Here is an 8,341-nt window from a genome sequence, read left to right as displayed (position 1 = left end):
GCCTTTTGTGAATATTTGATTTTTTCTACGAAACAGAAACACTTGCTTACATTTGGGAAGCAACAATTAATTTCGCACGTTGTTGTAATCAAGAGTAGTATTTGTTAGATTTCCGCTCTTCTTTTTCCTGCCTTCCTGCATTGGCAATCAATGAGCCATGCAACAACCAATTTGCTGGTGAAGGATTTGAATGTAGCGCAACTTGTATTTAAGAGAGCACTGGAGGAATAAATCTATGCCAATTTTGAGGTATATTGCAGATATGCAGAGGTGAACCTAGGAAGACTGCTATAATGAGCTTCCGATTAGTTTGCAATATATCGAGCCCTAACCGCCAAAATAACGTAAGCGACATTTTTTTCGAAATTTATTTTTGATGCAGAAATGCATCTAGATGCTCTAGGAATATTTCTGCATCAAAAAGAAAATTTTGAAAAAAAAAATGTCGCTTACGTTATTTTGGCGGTTAGGGCTCGATATATGTATGTACATTTTCAATAGCTCATCAAGATGGATTTTTGAGCCAAACATAATGGCTAGGATTAAAAAAAGATTATGGTAATTTTCCTCTGGTGTCGAATGTCATGTTTGACGGCCTCTGCGTTGAAAAGATCCGGTGGAGAGGGACCTATACAGCTTCACCGTGCATTTCTAATTGACGCCAGTAAGCGCGAAGGACGACTGGCCTGCCATATTGAATGGAGCAAAAATCGCATAAGCCGTTAAAGCACCAATCAAGAAGAGTAAGAAAACAGCTCTTAAATGGAAGCTAGAAACCATCTTTCACGCAATTGCTAAGCTGCAACTTTCTGCTTTCTGCTTTCTGCTGCATTTCGTGAACCAGATACCAAAAACGCCATTTACGACTAAGTTAAGCACAAAGTGAATGTTAAATGGAATTTCGTCTAAAATGCAAGAAGGTAAAAGAAACTAAATCGAATTGTCGGTAGCGTCTGAAAGGACGCGTGTAATGAAAGAAAAATGGAAATGTCGAAGATAGCTCCAAATGGGAAATTGAGAAAAAATCCAGCAAAGCAATAGATTTAGGCAATGAATGGTCCAATTGCAATCCAAAGTATGTGGCGGCGTCCTTTATTCCAAATAAGCGCTATGTACATACAAAGTTAAATCTTTTTTCCAAGCTTTTCCAATTTAGATACCTAACTATGGACAAACATATGCCGATTTTTATTAGTTATTAGTTTGTTTCTGATATTGATATTCATATATACGATTGTGGTATGAGGCGACACCGCACATGCTTCCTTCAAATTTTCATCAGACATTCAAGAACGTTTAATTGTGAATTAGCTGAACTTAGATTTAGCTCAGAGCGACTGAAATGAATATTTTGCAAAGTACATATCTTTATTAGACGCTACAGGCCAGATAAATGAACTTTCGCATAATAGTTCCATAACTACAGATAAACAACAAAGCGACAAGACAATAAATTGGGAATTTTTTTTATTGATTTTTTTTTTTTTAGAATGAAATCACCGCCAAAACTAAATATGTATTACATTTTTAAATTGGAAAACAAATCCCCCCAAATGCGTCAAACAGAGTTTCACGCTCAGACAGACAAAGAATCACCGCCGGCTAAAGCTAATTTTCTGTTCTTTTTATGTGCAATAACAGCTAATGGCAGCAATAATTTTGGCTGCAACGTTTATATTTTAGGTTTAAAAATCCAAAACGTTAGCCGACGCTATTAGCTTTTATGTGGCCGCAAAGCACAAATTATCAAAAAAAAGTTAGAATTGCAAACATCGCAAAATTAAAAGCTTGAAAAAATGTTACAGTGAAACCAGACAGCATACTCGTCACAGCATTGAAGAAAATAAAGCGAAATAAAGCGAAAAGAAAGCAAAAGAACGAAAGCGGTCAAAATATTCAGCGGCAAATTTCATTTCACCCTCAATCGTTCGCGTTAGAGGCTTTCGTTTTTATATTTTCCTTTTATTCAGATTTTGATAAATTTCCGCGTGATTTTTTTTTTTTATATTTTTATTTTAATTAAAAATAAATAAAGAACCGCTATTTAAAAGGAAGCGAAATAATTGAAACACAAATGGTGTAATTAAAAGGAATTCCCCAACTCGACGCGCTCAAACAGAAATTTTTGTAGTCCGCAAAGGTCAGACCTGAAGGAAGTTCTTTATTTTCAAATTAAACAATAAACAAAACAGAATGCGTGTACGAGAAAAAATACGTCAAATTCCAGGTACAAACAGCAGACATTTTGCCGGCAGACAAAAATAAGCATCACAATAATTTGCTGAAACTAAGCAATCCGCCACTTGTCTTTAAGCTTGCAGGAAACCATGAAATTCAAGTGGCCGCAATGCCAGAGGGCGGACTTTCGAAAATTTCTTTGAAACGGAGCAATCAGTAATCCAGGTGAATTGGATATATTTATGTAAGTGGATATGTGAGTTTCTGTAACGTTTACTAAAAGATTTTAAAGGAATGCATGAAGCTGTATCTCTTTTATCTACGGTTATTTTGCACATCACTGCAGTTCAGTTACATCTGCTCTTAAAATACTTACTCAGAATTTGTCAATGAAGCGAAAACGATTCGGTTATTCAGAGCTATCCGGTAGAATTCGTCTAAAAATAAAACAGATTTGATAGACCAATTTTGAACTGTCCTCAGCCTCTTCTCTGAATTATAATAATAACTAGTGAACCCGCATGGCGTTAAAACCCCAAAAATTTTATTTCAAAAACCTAAAACTATTTCAAATGTTAGCCAGAGTTATAAGCGATCCGAATGCCATATTTCATCTAAATCCGTTCAGCCGTTTCTGAGTGAAGAGGGGTCTTGCATAGTGTCGGTTTTTAATATCTCCGAAATTTGAAATCACCCTGTACGGATAAAAAAGTTCCACCTTCAAAAAATAAAACGTTATCGCACATCTACAGGCCAAGGTATTTAATTTGACACGTAATTTTTGAAATTCCATAAGCTAATTAAAATCTACTTTTCAAACAGGAGGAAATCATTCTCAAAAGTTCTTAAATATCTTTCGTTTGTAACTGTGATGCACATTTCGATTACCTAATGAATTAAGTTGAATTGGATTTTTAAACATGCGGCCATCCTCCAAATTTTATTTCAGAATTAAAAACTTTTCAAACCCTTTTCGATTGAAATTTCTACAAAATTCCACCCTGACAGTTGCCCGGTGGTCGCTTTTGCTACGAAGAATGAAACGTAACTAGCCATATTTATAAGTTAAATAACAAACAATGTTATGCAATTATTTACCAAGGTTCGTTCATGTAAAAATGCGGATAAACTGATAGTTTAAACAAAGATGAGGACCCCTAGAAATGCATTTAAGTTCTTAAATAATTTGAATTTAACTTTTTAGACTGGTGGCAACCCTCTTAAAATACTTCAAAAAAAACTCCTTAAATATCCTTCGTCTGATATTGTGATACAAATTTTAATTAACTGATGGATTAAATTTAATTAGATTTTTTAAAACATTTCAGGCATAACTACTTTTCAAACTTATTTCGAGTGATACGCATCTTTTAATACATAATTCATTTAACTTATTAAATAATTTGAATTTAACATTTTCAACAGGTGGCAGCCCTTTTCAAACACCTCAAAACACGCTCTCGATTAACCAAATTCGAATTGTCAAAGAGGTGGTAACCCTTTTAAAAGTATTTACAAACGCTTGCCTTTTTAAACTGCTTTATTTAATTCACTTAATTTAAATTGAACTTAATTTTTTGCATTTAGTAAAGAAAAAAGCCTTTTCAAAACCATTTCGATTGATACTGACTTTGTTATAATTGATTTAACTTTTTAAATAATTTTAACAAACTTCTTTAAAAGATGGAAACTCTTTTCGAAAAAGTGAAGCTTTTTGCAGCTATTGAAAATCGAACGAATGACTTAAATAAAAGAGCCTTAGAATAGGACGGAACACCCGTCCAGAAATTTCTGGTACTTTTTACGCAAAGTGAAAATTTGAAGATTGAACATTTTATTAAAGCCGCTGGAAATTTCGGAGAGAAATTTGTGAACATTTTTCCAAGAATTTAGTATGTATGCACATGCGTATAACTATATGTATGAAGTATGTATACTCTATTTACATACATATGTAGGTATGTTTGTCAAAACAGAAAGCACCGCCTAAGTGAGCGTAAAGTTTTGTGGCAAGTTTTCCATTTGACGCATTCACACACACAAGCGTCTGTCAAAGCCCAAAAACTTGCATTTTCAAATATGCATATATATACACACTTACGCATGCTTGCGTTTGGAAGTTCGACAGTGTCGTTGGCATAATGGTGGGTGGCAACACTTGAACATGGGGGTGTGCGTGTTGTTGCAACACTCAGAAGTCACTGCTGGTGCAAGTGTAAATTGAAGTGTATAAATGCAAATTTATGTAAATATGTTTCCATGGTTGTGTGTTTGTGTGTTTGTGCGTGTACAACAACAACAACAACAACAACAACAACAACAACCAAACAGCTAGCTAACACTTTCCCTTGGCTCGTACCTACTTACACAAAGTTTCAGCGAAATTATGACACTTGCAACACCTTTCATGTTGCACAAAGTTTATGCCGGTCGACAAGCTGCACGTTAGTTAGTTATAATTAATTTGAAACTACTTTTAATTGTTTAAATAATGAAAAAGGTAATTTACTGCCTGATGACACGGTCACTGACACATGCAACCACTCAGTGGGTCAGGAGGTGAGTGCAGCGCCATTTGGGAGCAATAAAGAACGCATAAATTGAAATTTAATCTGTGCAAGAGAATAACTTTGGGTTCATGCTCTTTAAAAGCGATTAACCGATGGAAAATTGTATAAACAGAGTAAGCGGGCATGTAAATATGATTAATGTTGACAATTTAAAAAAAAATAAAAATTCAAAAAAAAAAATCGTGTCCAATATCTCAGTACATAAATATTAAAATGAAATATGCAAAATTAATGCATTTGCAGGTTTGCTCTTTTCGCACGCACCTATCATTCATACATACATACATACATACATATGTACATATATACATTCATATGCAAATTTATGTACACATATACATATGTATCTACGAGCGTATGTTTATATGTACATACATATGTATGGCTGCATGCATATAAGCTCATATTGCATACCTTTTGTTTATTTATTTTTATGCAAATATACGCAAATATTTTTTTACACGTCTGCCATTGTTTGCACAAAGCCATGCCACTGTCGTCACAATAAACCGCAATTATGTAACGGTATGTACATACATACATATGTACATATGTACGTAGTGTCGCCACCATAATCGCATTTGAGCTGAGGCATTGTGGTCACATTTACTGAAACTGCTCAGCCAACTGAGGCCACTGTTCGCCCACACGCCACGAATACAAACACACCCACACATGCGCTGACACATATGCCAGCATTCCAATCAACTTCAATATATTCAGTTGCATTCAATTATTTTGGCATGCGAGTTAATATATTTGCAGTAAAAATTAATAGCAACGAAGAGGCTACAGGCTAAAACATACAAACAAATTGAAATTGCAGCTGCGACAGAGACGAGCAGGTGCATTTTTTTACCTTTTTTTATGCTCATTACCTACCACATTAATACATACATACATATGTGCATGTATGTGCATACAACAGTATGCAGTTATTTCTGTGCGTGGAAGATACAGATGCATAATTATGTAAATATAATTGAATTGACTGAATATTAGCACTTACAGAGTATAACCACATACCTGGATACATTAGGGTGGAAACAGTTTTTTTATAGTATTTTATAACAAAAAAAATATACATATAATATCTGTTAAAGGAGTAGTCTAAGTCTAGCGAAAATTGAGACTTGCTCATAGGTTGTGCGGAATTATTCCAAGGAATCTATTCGAAATAAGCAATTCATGGGAATGAATACATCTTTCTTTCGATTTTTCAATAATTCCGAAGATAAGAATATATGTATTTTCAAATTTGGGAAATGTTTGTCATAAATGAGAACTGAAAACTAATCTAAAAGTTTCACGACCCTATTATAGGCAAAATACTCGAGAATTGCCCCATAAAGTTGAAATTTAAAAGAAGTGGGCCTTCTGTTTAATTTAGTACATACATACATACACACATTACTTTTGTAAGCACTTGTTTACGCTTTTATAATCGCGTTTGTCCGCAATATTAATTAAATTTTACAGTTTTTTCAATGAGTTGGAAAAACGACTAAACGGTATACGTATGTACATACATAAATACAAACATATATATATATATATATATATATATATATATACAAATGAATATTTATATTGTTTATAACATGCGATTCATACATATTTATTTCATACAAAACAATATTTATGCTTTTGAAAATGGATTCCAATTAAAATACATCCGCCTAAAGCATTTACCGACAATTACTTACATACATATGTATGTATTTACGCGTTCTACAAGCTCGTTTCTTAGAACTGAAATGGCGGTGGACGCAATGAGCTTCCACGTTTTTTGTTATAACTATGTAGGTATGTAGATATTTCAATTCACAAATAAAATCCAACTAAAAATGAACATTTGTCTCTAGGGATTTTTTTAAGAAGTGTTACTTTAGCGAATAATATACATACATTAGGGTGGGTAAATTTTTTTTAACTATAAGCGTATAGCACAGGAGGATTTTACGAGTAATTCGAAGCGAATTCGCCGAAGAAACCAAATTGCGAAAATAGGTTTACTTTATTTTACTGTAGTGCAGCATGCTATGAGAGGTTTTTGGTATTTCTGGACGTATCCTTTACCAAAACATCCCCCAGGCGGCGCAACAGTGAAAATTTTCACATTTTCTTACGTGTTAAAATAAAAAAACGTATATTTTACTTATCGTTGAAAATTTGTTTCATGCAACTAAAATTCATTACAAACTACATGCATATACAGAACTACATGCAATACATTAGACTGCATTGCAAAAAAATGTTGCGGTCATTCTGCCGGGATTACAAAATGTATTATATTTGTAGATGGCAACCGAAATATTCCGAAAAAATATTAATATTTACGTGAGCTGCACCGCTTTGAAAATACCTCCAGAAATGGAGCTTTTTATGCATTAAGGTAGTATCATCACGAAATTAAAAAAAAAAAAAATACCCTCAGGTGACAGTTTAAGCTTAATAATTCTGCATAAAATAAAATATTTGAAAATCTTTTCAACGGAATCGTAATAATGAGACTTTTGATGCTGTTTATTTCAATTTTTTTTTTTAAATTGGTTTAAGAAAAAAAAGTTGTAACTGTCCATAGCCCTAACCATATCGAGCCCTAACCGAGAAAATAGTTTAAGATTTTATTTTTTTGCAGAAATGCGCTAGATGCTCTAATTAATTTAAGAAAAATCGTTTTCGTTTGCTTATGTATAGCGCAATAACTTTTAGTGAAATAAAATGCGAGTTTAAATATGAGTTAAATTTTAATATAAAAAGTACAAGTTTTAGGTAGCTGAAAAATTCTCTCGATTTTAGAATTTTTTGTTTATATTGGCAGTGTTGAACATATTCCGCCATGTAGGCAGATACGCTTTATGAAAAATGCTCAACACCGCCAACAAAGAAAAATCAATTCAAAATACTTCTGATGTACGATTTCTAGGATGTGATTACGTGTATTAATATTGCCAATTATCTAGGATATTCAAAAATAAAATTTTTAAATGATATTTTCAGAGCCCATTCGTCTTATGCACGAAAAAATTTACTCTTTTTTAATTCCAAAATTTCCAATTTTTTTAATTTGATACCCACATTATTATTCTACATTGCGCTGAATTTAGAAATTTTTTAGTTAATCATTCTTTGAAATTTAAGTCCTTTTAGAAAATATCCTGACGTCAGATAGAAAGTCTAAAAATGCTGTTTTACTACAGATATTTGGGAAATAGTTTCGCGGGTATATCGTTTTTTTGTGTGTAAAATTTCAGAGGCCCGATTATTTCATGGTGGAATTTTAAAAAAGCCATCAAAATTTTCGTAAGAATTATAAATGTCTTTTGATAACAATTATGTGCGAAACAATTTTTTTAAGTCATCGATAGCTATTATTTTAAGGCTTATATAATAGAAGTCTTTTCATAATAATAATCAGCGAGATAAATATTTTAAAGTCTTCAAAGATTTTTATTTTGAGACTTATATTATAAAAGTCTATTGATAATAAATATGAGTGCGAAAAAATTTTTCATATATAGTCTCGAACGGGTCACAAACCAAACCCCCACCTAGCCCTGAACTGGTCCCCAACTAATCTTGAAATGATC

This window comes from Rhagoletis pomonella, unplaced genomic scaffold (assembly GCF_013731165.1).
Source record: "Rhagoletis pomonella isolate Grant_MI unplaced genomic scaffold, Rhpom_1.0 Rhpom_scaffold_00003, whole genome shotgun sequence".
NCBI classification, from domain to species: Eukaryota; Metazoa; Arthropoda; class Insecta; order Diptera; family Tephritidae; genus Rhagoletis; species Rhagoletis pomonella.
Note: the sequence above shows the minus strand (reverse complement) of the source record.